We start from the raw sequence: 22,991 nt of genomic DNA, 5'->3' as shown, positions 1-22,991 counted from the left end.
TCCTGGGGGGGGGGAATGTCTGTGTCTACATTCATATGAGTTTCTAGTGTTTTTTTTTCTTTCACAATTTTTCTACTGTTTATTTATTTGTATTGTCTTTTTCTCATTTGTTTATTAATGTTTTGTCTAATTTTAGTTTAGAGTTCTTTTTTCTTTTTTCCTTTCCTTCCTTCCTTTCTTCCTTCTTTCTTTCTTCCTTTCTTTCTTTCTTTCGTTCTTTCAAGCTGTGATTCTTCATTAACTGACCAAATTATAAAAATAACATGTGCAACACCTTAGTTCATCCGTCTAATAAGCCTGTTTATCTGATCTTCCCTGTTGCCAGCGTCTCCACCTTCCACAAAGTGAATTGTCTTTTTCTTCATTCCACCTCGTGGGGAAGATAGTTTGAAGGGACATAGGAAGTATTTGCTTCCTTGAAGCGTTTCCCAACTGTATAGATCTCATGAATTAGACTCTCTGTGCAGATGATGCCAAATTTACCAAGAGATCGAGCAATCAAGGAATTATCAGTCAAGGCAATCTGCTTTTTATTGATTTTGCCATAGCCTCACTTGTGGATGAGCTCATTTACTGACTTTAAGTTGGGATACCCCCATGCAATGTACGGTTCCACAATCCTCAGCACGTAAACTGAAGCTTTGTTGAGCTTAACAAAGGTGCCATTGAGGATCTGCCGGAGACGAAGCAGTTGCAACACCCTGCGCACCTTTAGGCTAACTCCATTGATACTTCGGATTCTGATGACAAATGCACATAGAAGTTCCCAGCATTCCTTGCCTTCCTAGCCATGCGAATCTCAGTCCGGTACATCTGCCTGTACTCCTTGTGATAGAGCTTTGCCTTCTCATAGGTGAGCGTTCTCCTTGCCTTTCACAGTGTTCTCAGGGCAAACTTCTTCCTCCGGCACTTCTCTTTCAACTCTGTGAAATTTCTTTGCCTTTTCTTCAAGGTTTCTGGCACAAGGACAACCTTCTTTTTCTTTTCTGATTCAGCCTCCACGGTTCCAGCCGGAAAAGGAGAAAAAGCTTACTTAGGGTTCTTTAGATGACTATTTTTCCTTTGTTCATTGGTTTCCCTCTAAGAAGAGATTTTAAAAGTAAGAATTTTGATGAGATGGTTGTTGTAGAAAATCTCAGAGCATTAAGGGGAGGGGAAAATGTAATCATGATATATTGTTTAATTATCGTTAATGATAGAAAAATAAAAATATAAAGGAAGCCTGCGTAGTCTTTTTCGCAGAAAAACTGGAGGTGATAATCATATCTAAAGTTGTCTTTACGTATGCAATATTTCTATAGATGTGTTTTCCCAATGGAAAAACAGGAGTTACCATGGAAAACGAGGGCAAGGACTGTTACTAGATTGACAGAGTACTGCAAAGCTAATCACTATAATTAGTAAAGTAACATACATGAGGTTGGATGTTAAATATAACTCAATAAAAATAAAATAAAATAACATAATTTTCTTTTGAAATAAAACTTGAGGAAGGTGTTCCTGTCATGATTTGGATAGAATTTAATCTTTCGGGAAAAATCAAATTACTACCTAAGAAAATAAAGCTGTCATGGAAATTCATGTTTTTGTTAAGGACAAACAAAAGAAACTCTATGATTAAAATGTCATAATCAACCTGCCACAAAACTACTAATAATGTATAAGCAAAAGGCTGTTATAATGCTAATTATATACAGTTATAAACTCAACCTTCCCGATTCTCTTCGCTGCCTTTGTACTTCACAGATTTCTTCTTGGTCTTTGACTGGCTGGAAGCAAAGAATTCTCTACCCATGTAGAGCCATTATATTTTATAAATTGAAAGAATTACCACCTTGCTAGGAAACTCCAAGTTGTATACAGTTTATGGTATTTGTTAGGCGTAGAAGTGTTTTGAATCATTCAGTCTCTTTTCTGAAGATTTTTCTTTCTCTCTCTTTTTTTCATAGTGCAGTTTCTTTTGAGAACACCTACTCAGAAACCATGTCCTTATACCTTCACCTTCTCACCTATTAGTCCGAAAGCAGATTAGATCTGCGTGCTGAATGTGTATCTCCAGAAGAAACAGACAACCCATAAATGTGTATGACGTAAGCAGTGTGACCCGATTTGCTACTCTGTGAAGGCACCTACCCTTCTTGTGGCAGAAGTTTCCTCTGGTCCATTTTCAACTGGGTATGACAGAAACTGCCACCTTCTGTGATGGAGTCTGAGACGGGCAACAGTATAGAGAGTCTACACATCTCTCATCCATAATTGAAATAGTTATGTTCTTACCTGCAGAGATACCCATTTTCTTCTCTCCAACATCTCTCTTTGAAGTCAGTCCTTCCTTACCATGTGTCGTTTTCTGCTTCTTCTTACATATTCTGCACTGCTGAACATTGTCCAGCTCTTAAGTGTCTTGTAATTAGACATAAAGTATTCCTTTACAACCACATTCATTTTCAATTATCTTATTCAATAAACATTTACCTAATACCAGGGTCTAGAAAACAATAGGCCATCATTAACAATGATAATTATTATAATTACAATTACAATTTTTGTGGTAAAGTTAAAACAACCAAGGTTTTCTGCTTTCAGGAGAACTGACCACACTGATTTAACTCCATAAATATTTGGTGAATATAAAATTTTATTTATTCAAGAAAGAAAAATGATATTAAAACAGAAACAGCTAACTAAGAATATTGTACAATCTGGCAGTTTCTGTCTATACAGTGCTGGGTTACAGATATAACTCTTTCCTTTTCATTTGTCTCTCATTCATTTATTTCAGCAGAATCAAAACCAAAGGCAAAACAAAACAAAACACCCAGGAGGAGCAGGCAATCCTGTCTGTGGCCAGTGACATTTAACACAGAGGAAGGTGACCTGAGCCTGCCCCGGACTTCAAGGAATCGGTAGACAGCATTCTAGAGTGCTTATGTCTGGTTGTTTCTTGCCAAATGAACATAGCTTATGCCTTCTTGGCAACACCAGTAACTTCACACTGATAGCAGTTCAGCCCTGCAAATACTTCTTGGCAGCCTGTGGGCCAGATAGCACCCAGAGATTCTTTGAAGCATCCTCAGGCCCCAGGCTCCCACACAGATGTTCAGAGCAACTCTAGGAGCAAAGAGGGCTTGCTTGAATGTTTGTCTACAGAAATGTCACCCTGGACATCTCATTGTGATTGTCACAAGAGCCTCTGCATCATTTTCACCACATGCTAGGTATCTGCAGTCAAATTTGTCTTACAAGAGCTTTACTCACTGCACATCTTTCCCTCCCTGGATTTCATCTCATTTTTTAAAGTTCCATGAATGTTCTTCTTATTGCTTTTTTGAGATGAAGTTTGAGACTGTAAATCCGGTTGGATCAACTGTATGGCAATCCTCCTGACTGAGCATCCCGAGTGCTGATTAGAAAAATGGGCCTACTTTCCCAAATAAATCTCACTTCAACCAAGTCTATTATTTTAATTTTATGACAAACATACAGCAATAGCATTGAGTAGTGTGTTTGTTTTTTCTATTTTAAAAATCATATTTTGATTGAATTAATATATTAATAAATACCAGATGTTACAAAACTTTAGTCATCATCCACACTTGCATTCCATAAAGTAATACACATTACAACCACCGAGAACCTGCAATAGAATTTACATAAAATAACATTGTCATACTAAATTTAAGTTATGTATTAAAGAATATTATTATTGATGAGTTAAGACATATTTCACTAAGGGTCATACACTGTATGGATTTAAATAACTTCAGTAACAATTTTCAAGTCCCTACATTTAAATTTGATTCATAGTTCAAGACACAAGATTCTGAAGACCTAAACTGTTATGAATAAAAATGTTTAAATGTTTCAAAGATGAGGCATGATGCAGTCTTCAGTGTTCCCTGAATTAATTTAAAATTTAAATGGCTTGAACTGCAATCTCCAATATATTTCTGAATACTGAACTCATACAAAGTCACAGGAATTCATTTGGATCTTTATAATTGTCTTAAACATATGTGTTTATGCTTCTCCCTAAATTTTCTTCATTTGTAAGCACATATAGAATACAAAAGCACTATGTTACCATAACAGAAAATCATTTAAAGTAGCCTTGCTGATCTCAGAGGATTGGTTGAACACAGAATTGAACACACACACACACACACACACACACACACACACAGAGAGAGAGAGAGAGAGAGAGAGAGAGAGAGAGAGAGAGAGAGAGAGAGAACACAAGGAGCATACACACAGAGAAATGACTAATTAAAAAGAAAAATGTTTTATTGATTATTTTATTTATTTAAATTGGAAATGTTACCTCCTTTCCCAGTTTCCACTTCACAACCCACTATTCCATTCCCCCTCTCCCCTGCCTTGTTGAGGATGCTCCCCACCCCTCTCACCCACTCCCACATCACCACCGGAGCATTCTCCTATGCTGGAGCATCAAACCTCCATAGGACCAAGAGCCTTCTTTCCCATTGATGCTAGATGAGGCAATCCTCTGTTACATATGCAGCTGGAGCGGTGGATCCCACCATGTGTACTTTTTGGTTGATAATTTAGTCCCTGGGAGTTCTGGGGTGTCTTGTTGGTTGGTTTTTTTTTGTTTGTTTGTTTGTTTTTTTGTTTGTTGGTTGGGTTTTTTTTGTTTGTTTGTTTGTTCTTCCTATGGGCTTGCAAACACCTTCAGCTCTTTCAGTCCTCCCCCTAACTCATCCATTGGGGTCCCCATACTTAGTCTAATGGCTAGCTGTGAGCATCCATATTTGTATTGGTCAGGCTATGGCAGAGCCTCTCAGGGGACAGCTATGTCAGGCTCCCATCAGCAAGCACTCCTTGGCACCAGCAATAGTGTCTGGATTTGGTGTCTGCAGATGGGATGGATCTTCAGGTGGGGCAGTCTCTGGATGGCCTTTTCTTCAGTCTTTGTCCCTCTCTTTGTTCCTTCATTTCCTTTAGAAAGGAACAATTCTGGATTAATATTTTTGAGATGGGTGGGTGGCCCATCCCTTCACTGGAGCCTGTGCCTAACCACTGGATATGTTCTCTACTGGTTCTATCTCCCCTTTGTTGGGTATTTTGGCTAGTGCCATCTCCATTGGGTCCTGGCAGCCTCTTGCTTTCCTGGCATCTGGAACTTTCTAGCTGCTACCCCCAGTCCCTCGTGCCCTACTGCTACACACCTCTGTTCAAATTCCTGACCCTCTGTACTTCTCCCCAGTCTCCTCTCACACCTTATCCTGCCCTCTCCTTTTTATCTCCCCCTCCTCTCTTTTCCAGGTTCTGTCCTCTTTCTACCTTCCATGATTATTTTGTTCCCCCTTCTAACTAGGACTGAAGCATCCACACTTTTGTACTCCTTCTCAAGAGAGCTTGATATGGTCTGTGAGTTGTATCATGGGTATTCTGAGGTTTTTTTTCCCCTAATATCCATTTATCAGCGAGTGCATACCATGTGTGTTTTTTTGTTATTGGGTTCCTTCACTCAGGATGATATTTTCTAGTTCCATCCATTTGCCTAAGAATTTCATAAAGTCATTGTTTTTTGATAGCTGGATAGTACTCCACTGTGCAGATGTACCACATTTATTAAATCCATTCCTCTGTTGAAGGACATCTGGGTTCTTTAAAGGTTCTGACTATTATAAATAAGGCTGCTATGAACACAGTGGAGCATATGTCCTTGTTATACATTGGAGCATCTTTTGGGTATATGCCCAGGACTGGTATAGCTGGATCCTCAGGTAGTGCAATGTCCAATGTTCAATTTTGTGAGTATCCACAACACTGATTTTCAGAGTGGTTGTACCAGCTTGCAATCCCACCAGCAGTGGAGGAGTATTTAATGAATTTGTATGAAGCTGAAATGGAGAGGAAAAAAAATTTCATTATAAAGTAGGATTTGATATTCTTTACTTCTGCAACAATAATAAACCAGTAGAGTACAACAGGGACTTTTCCATGAACATTAACAATAAATTTATGTTATGAAGCATTTCTTAGTCAAAGATAAATGTTTACAATACAAAGAAGCTGTGAGGTAGTTGCTGGGGATAGTTGCAATGACATTTATGGACATAAAGTATTTTTATCACCTGAACAATTATAGTTGTATTATTTATATCTTCATATAGTTTTTCCATTTTATTCTATTTCATAAATACATATTCGTAAGATCTAATTGATACATAGTTCTAAGAAAACTCGTTTGCTGCTCATTATAAAGTCCTAATGAGGACAATTTGTAGTGTCAGCAACAACAACAACAACAACAACAACAACAACAACAACAACGAAAAATATATTTTCAGATGTCTTCAGGAAGCATAGGGCAAAGAAGCTGAAGTAGAATTTATATAAAATAACTACTTAGCCTTAAGCAGCATATTAAATTAAGTATATATATATATATATATATATATATATATAATATATATCAAAGAATGCTATTTCCAATGAGTTAAGCTATATTTATCCTTGTCATCACCTTTAAATCTTGCTTTAATACCCTTGGTTTCCACTGCTCATCCAGGCAGTGACGAGTACAGAGCAATCAGGAAATCTAGAGGCTACAGTTTACTTCATGTTAACACTATTCCTATAAAAATGCTATGAGTATTTTTTCTCTACTTTAACTCCTCAGATGTCATATGTTCTTAGATTTGAGAAGAGAAACCCAAGTCCTGGAACGTTAAAGTACAGCATTAGAAAAAAAATGCTTTATCAAAGTCCTTTGTTTTATGGTGTGTCAGAGGTCACCTCTGACATGACATGTAAACTGAGGCAGGGCCTAGAGTAAGTGATTGGTCACTTAGCTGATTTTTCTCCCAGGAAACAAAACTTGATTATGTGAGGACAGTGAAACACACACACACACACACACACACACACACACACACACACGCACACACACACACACGGTAGATGGAGCAAGCATTACAAGTTCCAACAAATTAACTTTTTCCTCTTATAGTTTATATATCCCAACAAAATCATTTAAGCAGTATAGAAATCGCAGTGTATTAATATTCTATTTTTCTTCTAGCGAATAATTATAAAATACCCAGTATATTTCACAATACCTTTACATGAATAAGCATTTTATGTAGTATAGATGAAAAAACAATTTATTCCCAAGAACTACATACATTCATTACTCAGCAACTTGTTATAGATTAACCAAATGTAAGCAAGCAAGGTAATTTTCCCAACCTGTTTCCTTTTACTGGTTGGCTGCAGTTTTAGGTTACAAAGAAAGAATAAGTTATACTATTATTTATTTTTTAAAATAGTCTTATCAAATCTAGAAAGAATCATATATCTAAACTTTTATATAAACAGTCATTTCTAGTTTAAATCCTTAGGGTGGACATTTACTCATTAGCAATTGCTTTAGTAAATCATGTCAGTAAGCTGAGGGTAAAAATGGGTACAAGAACTTAATCACCACCTTGATTACCAGTTCAGCTTTAGCAAGAGGGGCACATCAGCTAGCGTTAGCTAGGCTGCAGCTGTTCCTGTTCCCTAACCTTAAAAAACATCTCTTGTTCAATAATCAAAAGTGTGCCTTTCTGAATTGTTCCCCAAGGTTTCCTACACCATAGCCACTAACCAAAACATCTTAACCTAACATTACTAACAGTCTACATTTACAAATTCTAATGTTGTTGGTTATTGACAATCTACATCTCTAAGTTCTTTCCAAGGGTGGTGGTTGAATCAGTAATCCGTTCCAGTAGCAATGCTTGAATAAGATCAAACATTATTATTATAAGTGTCAATGACATTGCCCAGTGAAGGGCTGAAAACCCCCTTAGAGTTTTCATACAGCTCATAGATTAGGAGGCAGATGATGCATGCCCTCAAGGGCAACAAACAGGGAGATGCTCTGTAACAGCACGAAGTCCTCAAGATACATAGATGGTCCTTGGGGGCTCTGCCTCGCCAAGGCTCACACACCATGTTTGTGCTAACCCGTGGGCTGCATTCCATAAGTTCTCCATCCTTTTGTGGTTCATTCAGCATTGACCTCAACAATGATACTTGTGCATTGGCATTCAAATAAAACAAAGAATTTGAGTAACAAACTACAAATGATCCACATTTGTAGCCCAATAGATAGATTTATGACTGTCTATTATACAAATAACATGGGAATAGCGTTTTTGTTAGGTTAGCCAAGATCTTTAATTCAGATCATAAATTCTAGACCCGGACTCGAGATCACGGTATGATATTTGTGTGAAGATCATTTCCTTTGTAAAAATACATTTAACAGATATGTGATGCTACATTTAGCTATGACTCTATAATTCAGAGTTCAATCCCTGATATTTGAATTGTTTTGTTTTATTAATATGTCCTGAGTTCCATCTATGATGCAAATATGAGATCAGAACACAAATGTTACCCTGCTTCCTAGTGATGAAAATTAAACTATCTTGTAAAGTTTAACAGAAAACCTCTTAATTTAAATACAAATTGGCATGAATTTAGAAATACAGGAAAACTCTGTTTATCTGAAAATTTCCCTATTCAAAAAGCAAAAGACAATTTTGTATCACTTTAATGTTGTAAGTTGTTTTGTTCATATACTACATGTTAGGGTCCAAAAATCACTAAAGAAAGACCGCAGACTCAAATAATATACAAAGGAAAAGAACGTTTATTCTGCAAAAATTACTGTCATAAAGGGAGTAAGCCACTCATCAAAATGGTAACAACCTGAGCAGCTCTCAGGCCTTCTTTGTATACATAGCAAGGGGAATTTTCTAGAAGGGTTAGGTCACCTCTAGCATGATTGTTAGGGCAAAGCAGTGGCGTTATTATACTTTTGGTCAGTTACTGTTAGTTTCATTATATTTGGTGAGACCTTGCAGAACTTCAGAGACTGGCTCAGCTTTCTGGCCCTGATATCTCCTCAGGCCAGGAGTTCCCGGGATTGTCTCAGCTCTGGGGCTATCCTTGTTAGTTCAGGGACACCATTGAGTAAACACTCATTGTCAGTCACTCGCTTTTAGGATCCCAGCTTGCTTCCCAGGGCATTGAAAAAAAATATTTCTTAATGGACTTCTCATTGTAGAAACATCTTTTTCCTCTTCCTGTTCCTCCTCTCCCTCTTCCTCTCCCTCCTCCTTCTCCTCCACAAAGAAAAATAAAGTAGATAAATTCAAAGCATAAATTGTTTGGAATTAGCAATGATGCTGATGTTTGCTTTCAATGGTTTATACATGGCCTTCCATTTCTTTTTCATCCAATCACAGACAAAGGCTGGGCTGCCTTGCACCAGTGTGAACATTTTATTTGTCTAGTACATGTCTATCAGGGTGAAGGACATATTATCCCCAAAAGGAAAAACTGCACAGCATCCAATTTCATGCAGAGCATGGCTGTGACAGCTGCCATACCCACCCTCAATTGTCTTTCCTATAAAAGTGTGGCTGTCACCAGAAGATGAAAATAAAAATGTACAATGGAAAGATAATTCTCACTGACTTATCTTCCCTCAAGAAAATATTAGTCATAAGCACATTGTAAAATAGAGCAGGCAAAATACAAGTGCAATAGTCACAAAAATAGTGATGGTATCTTCTGAAAATTTTCTTTGTGTGTATTATAATTTTACAGTGCTTTGAATATTATACATTTTCAGTGAATTGTTTACTCCCTGTATTGGTATAGTTTTATCAGCTGATATATTCAAGCTGTGTAGTGTTGCTTTGTTTGCAACATTTGCCTAGACCTATACACACCCACATATACATGCAAGGTTCTATTCTTGCCATTCTTTGTAGTACCACACACAGACACACACCATGCATACATACATACAGCTCAGCAGACAGACAGACAAATACACACACACATACATACATACATACATACATACATACATACATACATACATACAGCCCAACACAGACAGGTAAATAAGCACACACACACACACACACACACTCACGGGGGGGGGGGGTTTACAAAGCTCCTTATTAGAAAAGTACTTGTTGAACATACAAGAGGCCTAAGTTTGATCTATTTTATAACACACAAACAGAAATTATGTTGTTTACTACAAATCCATAAACTATCACCATATCTACATAAATGGAAGTATGTTGTATGGGTAATCAATCATACCTTTGTTTGTTTTGAGGTATTCTGATTTCTTCTTTCCCTTTAAGACTCTTGTCCTTAAGAATTAAGTTTATGAGCTTTAAAATTCACTTTGAATATATTTTCCCACATTTACAATGAAATAATAACATTTAGAATTAAAGATTACATTGAGAAAGTGAATTAAGAAATTTATCAAGGTTATATTATTTAATGTAATTATTAAGACATATAGGAATATATACTGCTTAAATACAGAAATCACTGTAGTTTAATGGGATACAATGTGACATAATTTTCCTGCATTCCGTCCAATGGAGAATGGAAAACCGTGTGATAGATTACATGTAAACTTGGAATTCCTTCCTCACATAACAGTATTTATCCAACAGTAACAGCGTGTTTTTATAAAGTTGTTCTCCTTGTTTTATTTGAAATTGACAGTGTATTTCTTAAAATTTAAAAAATAAGTTCTAGAAAACAGTAAACTGTTCTTCTAGAAAACAAAAACACCATCTCTTATCCTAAAAGATAAAGCTATTAAAAGAAGAGGGTGAAAATATATGTGCTATTGATTTGTCATTTTAAGAACTCCAACATTGGCCCTTTAAATCTCATCTTTGTAAATCATGGTCCCATATGTAGTTGAAATGGTAGAGGTCATGAAATGGCATAGGGTGAGAGGTTTGGGGACACATAATGACTGATAATCAGTTTGTTGCATTTCTAACGCTGGTCTCACCACATGTGTGTTGCTGTGTGATTTCACTGCAACACTGAAAAGTCTTGGCTCAGATTCAGGATGGCAGTGTGGTATAAAACTGAAATAATCTTACTATAAATAGAGTTTCTACTCTTATAGGAACATAATGATTACTAAAACAAGGATCTTTATTTTGTTCCTACCAGCATTCTGCAGTATATAAGCACCAAATTAGTGTAGAACTAGTTTGTAATGTGTTAGCATGTTTAATTTTTTCTTTAAGAGTTTCCCTCCTACTCTACAGGTCTCAGAGTTTTCAAATATTATTCTCGAATCATATCCATAGTCTTTTTCAGTGTCCATAGTCTCTCTAAAAATACTAATAGCCTAAGATAGCCATAGTTTCTCTAAAATACCAAAATCTCTCTAATACATCCAAGCTATCTTTAAAACCTTCAAGTTTCTCTAAACAAGACACATGCCATAAACATACAAATAAAATAAAAGATGCTATCAGCTCAAAAGTAAGGTGGGAGGGGGAGTGAGAATGAATGGAAGACGAAAAGTGAAGAGGGTAGCCAATATAACTATATTTTAATTAACATGTAAAAATAAATCTAATAAAATAGGACACAAACATTTAATACTTCAAATTCAAATTTTCTGTCTTTACCTTCTTATATTGTTATTTCCCTTTTATTGTTTAAATAAAATTGACTTATACATTAATCCACATGTAAAAGTTTTAACACAGATATATATGTATATATAATTTTAAGTTTTACTGCCCTTTGAGTTATTGGTCAGGGAGGCTCTGAGGTGTCAATAACAAGCCAGTTTGTTGTTGTTACTCTTAATTACCTGCAGCCAGGTAGTTAAAGTTGTTTCTGAAGACACCATACAACTCATCATATGACATAGAGAAACAAATATTCTGCTTCCCCTTCCAAGGGAGATCCATGGATTCCACCTTATACAATACTTGTTACTTGGCCTCTCTGGGTCTGTAGATTGTAGAGTGATTGAAATGGATTTTCTGGTTTCTTTGAAAACTCAGTTATGTCATATGATGTTTTGCTGGAGCGGACAGGTGAAAGGATGTTTTGTTGAAGTAGAAACATGAGAGAACATGTAATGTTTAGAAAGAATATAAACATGACCCTATAGTCAGTGTGGGGAGACTCTTGTATTGGTTTGCCTTGTTCTAACTCACTAGTATTTACTGGTGATAAGCTTGTATTGGTTCACCTTACATTGCTTTGCTGATCTTTGCTTGTCATGACTTCATAGAGAGTAACTTGTCAAAAAACTTCTCACCATATTCTGGTGGCTTCTTATCTCTTCTGTGGACTCAGGCAAATTGCTGGAGCCTCGCCTCATGGTTTCTTCTGGACTGCTGCTGCTGATTCATGTTGGTGTTTTGCTGCTGGACTTCACTGCTGAAAACAAAGATTAGAATAGCTCCAAAGGTCGACATTCCCCTTGTCCTGTTAACCATTTTCCTCCCCTAACTTTGATCAGCGGGCTATAAGGGAAGTTGAAGTGTTTAAGAACCCTTATTAAAGTAGGGTTTGAAAAATATAAGCTTACACATGATTATCTTTTACTTAACAGCCAATATTCACTTATAAGTGAGTATTTACCATGTTTGTCTTTCTGACACTTGTTTACCTAATAAGGATGATTTTTTTTCTAGTTCCATACTTGAAGATACATAACGCAGAGATCAATAATAGAATGAATGGCAACTGGCAAAAGTTTAAAAATATGAATGAAATAATTTCTAATGATATTCTACTAGACTCATAAATTGGTACCTAGTCTGTCATCAGAGAAGTCCCATCTAGTAACTGATGGCAGCAGAGGTATAACTTGAGGGACCCCACAGAAGAGGAGGAAGAGCCAGAGGGTTCTGGGACACAATTAGAATATGGAATCAACTAAGCAGGGCACTTAGGGCACTCACAGAAACTGAAAAGACAATCACATAGCCTGCATGGGTCTGCACTAGGTCCTCTGTATGCATTTTATGGCTGCATAGCTCAGTGTTCTTATGGAACCCCTAACCATGGGAGTAGGGAATCATCCCATCAGCCAGCATTCCTCACTGTATATGTTGCCCTTTATTTAGTTACTTGTGAACTAGTGTGTTACCAACGGCTGTCTGTGATCATTGTTGCTCAGGCTCAAGAGACTGTTGTGTGTAATTTTACAAAGAACACACTTGCTCCTTTTCCTGGGGCCACACTCTCACCGGCCCTCACTCCACCTGGTTATCTCTTCATCCTGCTTAGCTTTGTCAAGCCAGAGCTCCAAATTGCTCTGTGGCCAGCCTGCAGTGCCTTTTCTCTTCCAGCCCACTTTAATGCTGTGAATGGAAGACACTAAACAGTTTTAATATTTTAAAACTAACAGATAACTCAGTGGCTAGGTAAAGAATTTCCTGCCCTAATCTTATCAGTTAGTCTACTCCTGCCATCATCTTCAGGCCCCAAGATCTTACATAGGTGTTGCGTTCTCCCATTCTAAAGCCTGCTCCGAATTCTTTTCTCTTAGTTGTCTTCTCCTCCTCCTGGAACCCGGAAATCCCACCATTTTCTTGTCACCCAGCGATTAGTTTCTGCCTCCTTTATTGACAAAATCAGGAACCAATTAGGAAATCAATACCTTCCCTACAAGGAACCCTTGCTTAATAACAGTGACAACAATACAATGACAATGCTGTTGACAACTCAGAAATGTTAGGCTTCTAAGTAGAAAGCTTAGTCAGTGATGTGTTCTCAAAAGAAGCTACACGGATGTGCTAAGACGCATTGCAGTTCACGGTCTTTCCATCATCCCTGTGGTTGCTGTATTAGTTGCATGATTTGTTGTTGGGATAAAATAACTGGCCTCAGAAGTCCAGAGAGAGTCCTCAGCATCCTGTGGGGTTCCAGAAGTCCAGTCTAACTGGGATCTCTGAGGTATTGACATTCAGACAAAGCAACACCTAGGACAAATTTTGGAGAAAGGGGCTTGAGGCTTCGACCCTAGCAAGCTTTTCTGGCTTCCGAACAGCTTATCTCTTCCACCCATCACCTCAGCCAGGACCTTCTCATAGTTCTTCTCCCTGTGGCTGCTCTTATCCCAGGAAGAACTTGGGTATTTCTGCATAAGTAAAACCTCAAATCTCCCAAGAAAGAATCCTAACAGAGTCCATGGGTCAGAAGCCACACACAGCCCTTCTCTGAGAATGGAGATTCCTGAAGTTTTCTGGTGTTTCTGATACATGAGAGCAGATCCCAATCTGAAGTCTATGATGATTTATTGTTTGATTTGTTAAACTTGTAGTTATTTATTAATTAGTCTCTCTCTCTCTCTCTCTCTCTCTCTCTCTCTCTGTGTGTGTGTGTGTGTGTGTGTGTGTGTGTGTATGCATGAGGTTCCATGTATGGAGGTCAGAGGACAACTTGCTGGAGTTGGTTCTCTTCTTCACTACACGTGGATTTAGGGGAACTGATGTCATCAGGTTTGACAGAAAGTGCTTTTTTCCCTCTGAACCATCTTCTGAATGCAGGGCTCAGGACTTTGAAAGTGCTTAAGAGATTGACAAAAGGAGCCAAATCTCAGCTGGGCACATTGGTTCACACTTCTAGTCCCAGGGCTTTGGATATGGAGGCAAGTGGATTTAGATTTCAGGAACACCTGCATTACAAAACAAGAGCCTGTCTCAAAACAAACATCATAAATGCCCAACACAGTGGGTGTCTCAGTACTTATAAAGCACAGACAGGAGGATGAATTTTAGAAAAAATAAATAAACAAACTGAGGTATCCCATGAGTCCTTGTGATAAAAACAATTCCCTTCCCAAAAGGAGCAAGATTATTCCTTTTACTACTTCCTAAACCTAATTGATGTCTGCCCGTTTGCTTTGGTTGGGTAAAACAAATTCTTAAGAGAGGCCCATGCCAGATAGGCGAGACTATCCCTCTGTTTGCCACAAGCTGTCTGTTGTTTCCTGAAGTCACCTCTGTCCTTAATCCTGTCATAAATTCTAAGAAGCCTTTTGAAAGGTGTTCACCCTCATCCTGACCAGGAACCATGAGCTTCTCCAACAAACATGTATTAGTTGCTAAGATGAACCCAGGGAGGCATAGTCCCTGTGTTTAACCACTCTTTTATTGTCAACAGGATCAGAGTCTTGCTCCAAAAGGATCTTAGTGGTCCCAGGAGAATATCTCAGTGGGTAGGCTCTCCTATCCCAGCAGGGGACTTCTCTGTCCAAGGAAGAAAGCATGGCCCTGTTGCTATCGGTGTCCTTTTCTAGGCTTGTAGTGTTCCAAAGGCACCAAAGGCTGTCCCTGGTGGGTACAAGAAATAACTGTCAGAAACTTGGAGGAAAGGGAGGAAGAAAGAAGGGTGACTGGAGGGCTTATAAGGCCATTTGGAGACTGCTTCTGTTCCTTGCCAACCTGGAATTGGTGAGCCAAAAGAGAGCCCTGAGGTGTTACCTTCTTTTAATTCTCCAATTGTGGATGGACTGAGAGAGTATTCCTAAATACAATGTTTACATATGACAATTCACAGTGATTTGTTTTAAGAATAGGAAATACAAAGCACTCAAATTCCAAATTAATAAAAGCTGATAAACATTGCAACATTCTAGCAAAATAATTTAACAATTGTAAATGGCTTTTTAAAGAAACTCATATTGTTTTTCCACATTATTGTATAAATGTTCTTTGATCTTTTCCCTAAGACACAATTGACCACTTTTGTACAGGACAATAATGCCCGTTTAACATCATATCTAAAGGGAAAATATTCTCTCATCTCAGTGCATATTTAATAGAATTTCGTCTATGCTACCCAGAGTCATGTAAAATTATATGATTCTAATCAAATTTATAAAAGTACTTTTCCATGAAGTACTTTTCCTACATGGTCTATAAGAGTTTGACTGTTTTAATTGCTTATAGCTGAATTAACAGTAGAAATCCCTGTCTGGAGGGCACTTATTTTGATTGATGATTTATTCAGGAGGGCCCAGATAACTATAGTGGTGCTAATCCTAGCCAGTCCTAAGATTTATAAAAACGTAGGTTGAATAAGCGACCAGGAACACAATAGTAAGAAGAGTAAATTGCCCTCCAGACTTGCCTATAGGCCAGACTTATGGAGGCATTTTCCCAGTTAAATTTACTTCTTTCCAGACATTTCTAAGTTTGTGTCAAGTTGACAAACAGCACAACTGACCTCACATCAATTTGACACACATTCATCTTTTATTAAATTGTAAACTATAACCTTTCTTTTTCATTCCCAAATTTCATATTAACATCTTAATAGCACAATATAAAGAGTATAACGTTGAGTCCAACAGTCCTTAAAATGTCAGTACTTTAAGGTTTGTGTGTCTGTTCCTCAGTTTCCTCTTTAGTAACATGAAAAGGTAGTACTGATTAGCAATTCATGTAGATTCTAACTCCCAAATTCTTGGGAGAGAAATTATATCAGAGCACATTTTACTCCTTTAAATAAGGCACCCTGTTTAAAATACTCTTGAATTCTTATTCTTTAATACACTTATATAAAAGCTAGAGCTGTGAGAAATTAACATAAATAATGTCTATCTCAGAAAAAAACTTACAAAGTAAATTCAACCCACCCAATACAAAAATTAGTGGTGTTTACATTGCCGTTTAAATATAACTTAATTTAAATATCGTTGCTCTTTTATTTCAGTCTCAAATTTAGAAGACAAAGAATCAAAAGAATTTAAAGAGTTGGCAATCATACTACCTTTATAAATATATATTCTCATTTGTCTACTAATAATTTTGCTTCAAACAAAGCATATATTACAGAATTGTGAGTATAAAACAATTAGGCAGTAGACAAAAGAGTCCTCACTAACTAAACATTAACCCTTAATATATAAGACATGCAAAAATTTTCAATCTTGAACACTTACATTTTATTAAATGCATGATATTCATTATCCTACCAAATACTGCACTCATTAGCAAGACCATACCGGATACTTTAACTTACTCAAGTTAATGAACTACTTAGACCAGCCTGAGCCCCTCAAAGGTTGAATTAGCATACACTCTGGGAGCCAGCAGCTTTTTCCATGCGGATCCTGGGCACTCCAGGGCTGATCAGCACCCTTGCATTGTTCATTACCCATTGCTGGCAAGCTACTAAAATTCCTCTTAGAACTTACTACACTCTACAAGGCACATTTGGTGTACTAGCCAAAGGCAGAAAGACATTATAATTATTTACTTAGTTTTTAAATTTCAATTATGTTTTATTCATTATAGTATTCAGTTACAGCCAGCTCTTCCTGAGACTGTGATTTAAAACTCACATAATAAAGTGTATATGTTAATGCAGGCATAACTCGATCATAGCATATTACACATAAATCCCAAAAGTTGTCTACAGTAAGGTGTGGACTAATGGATTAATTTATTCACAAACAAAATCCCTGAATTGTAGCAAATATATCAAACATAAAACAAAAGTAAATGTTAGTGGATTCCCATTAAATAACAGCTCCTGTGTGTGTGTGTGTGTGTGTGTGTGTGTGTGTGTGTGTGTGAGAGAGAGAGAAAGAGAGAGAGAGAGAGAGAGAGAAAGACAGAGAGAGAGAGATCATTATGAACCCATATTTTAAAGCTTTTTTTCATTTTTTTATTGGATTTTTCTATCCCATACCCCCACCCCTGCCTCCATGAGGGTGCTCCCCCACCCACTTCATCTAGCCTTCCCACCCTGGCATTCCCTTCTCTACACTGGGCCATTCAGCCCTTACAAAACCAAGGCCTCTCTTCCCATTGATGCCCTAAAAGGTCCATCCTCTGCTACATATGCGGCTGGAGCCATGGGTGGCTCCATATGTACTCTTTGGTTGGTGGTTTAGTCCCTGGGAGCTGTGGGGTGTCTGGTTGGTTGTTATTATTGTTCCTCCTATGGGTTTGCAATCTCCCTCAGTTAACTCAATCCTTTCTCTAACTCCTCTATTGGGGACCCCCTTCTTAGTGCAATGGTTGGCTGCGAGCATCCATCTCTGTATTTGTCAGGCTCTGGCAGAGCTTCTCAGGAGACAGCTGTATCAGGCTCCTGTCAGCCTGCACCTCTTGGCATCCCCAATAGTGACTGAGTTTGGTGACTGCATGTGGGATGGATCCCCATGTGTGGCAGTCTCCAGATGGCCTTTCCTTCAGTCTCTTCTCTGCTCAGGACAACGCACCATGACAGGGACTGCCAGGTCAGGATGGAGACATCTCAGTAGCCCACAGCAGCTCTTTGTAAAAAGCTGTTGTTCCCATTTCTCCTAACCTTAGCCCTGGACAAAGGCTGTGTAGATTTCATTTGTGTGTGACTGCTTTTCAGTTGGCCTTGGTGTGCGTAATTATTCTATTATATCTGACTTTCCTACTTCTTTCTCCTTCTGCTCTGGTGAATTCTGTGAAACTAGATGTTCCTTGATGTAATGATTCTTAAACAATTGGAAATTGAGGTGTAGGGACACAGCACAGCACACCCCTAATGGCCTAGGTGCATGCTGTGTGTTCTCATCTTGGAAACAACTGCACAATAGTAGTTCCACATTAATGCTTGACTTGCAAAGAAAGTTTGAATAAATTATTAGAAAATTAATTAGAGCCAACATTGGGACCCTAAGAAAGGAAAAAGTTATTGAAGTTAGAATTAAAGTTTTATATAACATTTGAGAGTGGTTCCTGGGTAAGGAAGTATAGAACGCATACAATTATATACTAGTAAAACTAAGTCAAAATACTCTTACAAGAGTCATTGTATGTAATGTAAAGAACAGAAAGCTAGCAGAACCACTGAGTTAAGGGTTAACTTGATTCTTTCTGGCTACTGCCTGGCAGCTTTGCCTATGTCATTTATCATTAGAGCTTCACAGGCAAATGCAAGTAGCTGACCTCGAGGCTCTGAGCTCTGAAGTATAATAGTCAAAGGTTAAAGTTTAAATAATGATAAGTTTACGATTATTATTATTTTGGCCACAGGCCTGGGAATAGGGGAAGTTTGAAACTTTGGGGAACAATTGTAATTCTTAACTCTTTGTGGGATGTGGTTATTCTTTTGAATTTGATTTGGCAATGATAATACAGTGTCTTTTTATTTTCATTGCTTTTAGAGTATCAATAAAAGACTGGGGCAAGAAAAAGGCTAGAGAGAGCATAAGAAGAGCATGTGAAGAGTGAGTGAAGAGAGAATGTGAGGTGTATATGAAGAATGTGTGTGTGTGTAAGTGAGAGGAGAGTACATGTGGTGTGTGTGCGATATGTGTGAGGTGTATGAAGAGTGTGTGTGAGAGTAAAAGGGGAACATACAGAGGTGTGCATGAATGTGGGAGTTTAAGAAAAGCACAAAGGAGAAAAGCAGAGTGCCCAGGAGAATGCACTGTGTGGAGCCTCAAACTGTGGGTGAGCCAGAAAGAGGGGGGGAGGGGGAGAGAGGGGAGGGGGAGGGGAGAGGAAGAAACTTTAATAAGCCTTGAAAAGTTGCCGGTTTGTACCCAAAAAGTAGTCCGTGTGTATTTTATTATGTGCCTTCCAGATATCCCTGCTCGCTCCACACTTCTCTCTGTATTTCCTCCTGTGAGTAATTTGTTCCCCCTTCTAAGAAGTACTTTTCAAGCTTAATGGGCAACGTTTATATGAGGAGTACTCATTTCAAATGAACCTTTGGTTTGACAACTAAAAGAATACACATATATCTCCGAAATCCATTAAATCAGGATGGTACCAGTATAAGGACCTCCATGTAGAAAGGAAATTTAAACCTCACTCAGTCTTCTACCGTTGTCAACACTGGATTTAGAACGGGGAATAGAAATGACTTTCCCCTTCCATGGTGGTGATTTGAGACTTTGATAATAGTGTTTCTCTTTTATGCATTAACTTAATATTTCTCTTCGTTTGAATTTTAATTGGTTTAAAGACTGAACGCCTACAATAATGGATTAATATGTAAGTAGCAACCCACTCAGCAACAAGTTCCTACCAAGTCCACAAAAAGAAAATACTCAGCTCTTGCTATGGAACTATATAGTGGCCCATGCTATTTTCAAAACACTTCCACAAAAATACCACCGACCCCTTGCTTCGTTATTTCTCATATTCTTTAGTTTTATACAATAGGAAAAGTCACTTTCTGCAGTACATGTGATGTGGTACTGAGATGTTTGCTAACAGGGTTTCAGATGTGAAGTTAGAGTGCAAAGAGAAAATTATAACCTAAAAGCACGGAAATTTGATTGACTGGATATCACAGCGGAAAAGAAACACGTGTGTCTTCCAACAGATAATGCATTCAGGTAACCCATATGCTGGTAATCCCTGCAGAATGTCTCAGGGACATTTTCAATAGCTGTCACTACAAAGCTCCTGTCTACATTTGTATGTGACAAGCTTACATGAAATGGCCTATGTATTCTTCATCAGGCAAGTGACATTTTTCCAGTTCCACTAAGGAATAGACCTTCCTTTGCTGTGGCTGATGCTTGAATTCTGAATAATGAAGAAAACCAGCAAGGGACAGAAACCACACAAGCCAACAGGTGACAAAGACCCAAAGGTAAAATGCAAACTTTTGAGCTCGTCTACTTCAAAAGACGCATATGTTTATCCTTAAAGGTGTGGATATGAATCAACATAAGTAGCCTAACTCACTGCAATATTCAGAGTCTCACGGCGGTGATGGGGTCACCAGTGTTCATCACAGGCTGATGAGAAGCTGCCTGCTCCTGGGGCACCTGAAGTCCCCAAGCAGCAGAGCCAAGATTACTGGAACAGGTTAGGGCTCTCACCTGAAGCCCTGTCTTTAGGGAGCACTCAGGTCTGGGCATCAAAACTCATGGCCCAGCCCAAATATCTACTAAGCCTGAGCATTCAGAGTTGGGTTGGCATTATTTTCTGTTCTCCTCTCCTCTTCCACTCCCCCCTTATTTCCTGGCTTCTCTTTGCTCTCCTATTCCCTACACTCTCTGTTATACAAAACTTGCTTTCTGCTGTGAGTTGTTCCAGCTCAACTCCAAAGCCTTCTCCTGCCAGCAAAGTCTACAGCACAGAAAGGACCCAAGCAGCAAGATGCCTTTTCAGGAAGGCAGGGGCAGGAGTGGGAGGAGGTAGAGAGAGGAGGGAGGTCGCTCTCCCTCCTCCAGAACCAACAGTGCTGCAGTCAGCTTCTACTGTACTTGGTCATTCAACACCTGACGGTGCCAAGTAGAAACTTTCCCTCACCTCTGTCCCCAGTTGACAGGACCCCTCCTCTTCCTTCTAATTTCCGTTCATCATTCCCCACCCATCCCCACCTCACCCTCATTTGCTTGGAGACCTTTAATTTCTCTCCAAGATACTTGCATGTCCAACCTGCAAGAAAGTGCTGTTTGTGAGGGGCAAGAAGAGTGTGCGGGAGTCATAGAGAGAGGAGGGGCTAAACATCAGGGGGAAGCACATCCGCCCCCCTCTGTGCAATCCTCAACTGCACGGTCTGTGAAAATGTGTTCTGCCCAGAAGCTGAGATGCTGGGAAGCATGTCAAAATGCCTCAGGCAGAGTGCAGTGGTCAATCTTGCAGCTTCGTCCCTCTGGTGTCTCTATATCCGCCTAAGGAAAAACAGCCGGGTTCTCACCTCCTCACCCTCGCAGACAAAGGAGTTTGTCACAGTTCATTTTACCCCCTTTCTCTTTATTTTCTCCCACGTTCATTCTTCAAACGAAAACCCCATTAGAACCCAAAACAAACACAAACAAACAACACACACACACACACACACACACACACACACACACACACAACACAATGATTTGTTCAAACGGCAGAGTACTTTGAGTAAAGACTGTTCTAGAAACAAAGACCTCTGTAGGATTGCTTTCCTGCTCAAGGTTAATACATTTTGTTTTATAAAGAGAATGGAAAGTGACTTATTCTCAGCCCTGCCTTCCTGACAGATTTTTGAATCCTGCCATCTATCTTCTCTCCTATTACTGTCCTGCCTGCGTCCATCTTACTGTCCCTCTAATTTCCGCTCCCAACCTGGTAGCAACTATATTCTGGATTTGATTTAAAAGAAGTAAGGAGAACAAGAGGGGTGGGGGTGGGGAGCTCCAAAGAGAACTCCGGTGGCCACTTCCCACCTTCCCAATTTTCCCACCTTCCCAATTTTTTTTTTTTTTTTTTTTTTTTTTTTTTTTTTTTTTTTGGGAGCTGGGGACTGAACCCAGGGCCTTGCGCTTCCTAGGCAAGAGCTCTACCACTGAGCTAAATCCCCAACCCCACCACCTTCCCAATTTTTTTCCTTACGTCCTCGGACCTCTCCTACTTGGAAGAGGAAAGCGAGGGAAGGATTGCTTCCCCAGACCCACGTTTGTTTCTTTTACCATGTGGAGGAAAGCTCCATCTCCCAGCCCATCCCTCACAATCGTGAACCCACAAAATTGCCTCTGCAGACCAACTTAGTCCCTTCCAAGGTGCCCCCTTTGTTTGCTATCAGTCATCCAGAAGGGTGAAGTCATAAAAATGTCAAAGGTCTTTTTATCTTTTCAATTCGGTGGTTTACTTCCTACTTGTCTATTGCCCCCGATCCTTTCCCTCTGGTGAGGCGCCAGAGATTGGACTTGCGATCTGGCCTCTGCCTAGCCAAGCCTTCAGACTGAGGCAGACAAGGGATTATAAGAAAAAAGCTGAAAGCACGGAACACCGGGACACCCGGCCGGGCAAAAAACAATCTGAAAGCCCTTCCTCCACCCACTCCCTTCCTCTCTCCGCCTTTGAAACTGACGAGCCCACTGACCTTCATACCCAATCACATGCCTCCCCGCAGCCAGGAGCCCGTCCACTCTCCTCTAACCAGGGGGCGCAGACATCTGTAGGCTCAACCCAGGACCGGCCCACCTTTGTGCCCCCTCCTTCATCCATCTTCTCCCTTTCCTTCCCTCTGCAGATGGGAGGGTATTAGGGGAGACAAGTGCTTGGCTCCTGCAAATTGGGAAAGAAAGGTGTTGTGAGAGAGCACCTGAGCGTTCCAATAGCTTTTGTAGCCAATAAAAATAAGCGACTTCTCTACTTGCAGGGATCTGAGAGCCTCTGGGAGAGAAGGGGGAAGATGCTAGAGGGCCGGCGTTTCTGTGATTGCTCCCT

General features: G+C 39.1%; 1 pseudogene; it reads right to left on the bottom strand.

Annotated features, from left to right (window-relative positions):
- Positions 1–275: 275 nt before the first annotated feature.
- On the bottom strand, positions 276–22,769 carry Rpl7-ps8 (ribosomal protein L7, pseudogene 8; annotated as a pseudogene).
- Positions 22,770–22,991: the final 222 nt, after the last annotated feature.

Source organism: Rattus norvegicus, chromosome 2 (genome assembly GCF_036323735.1).
Source record: "Rattus norvegicus strain BN/NHsdMcwi chromosome 2, GRCr8, whole genome shotgun sequence".
NCBI lineage: Eukaryota > Metazoa > Chordata > Mammalia > Rodentia > Muridae > Rattus > Rattus norvegicus.
The sequence above is the reverse complement of the archived record's forward strand: the minus strand, read 5'-3'. Positions and strand labels throughout refer to the sequence as shown.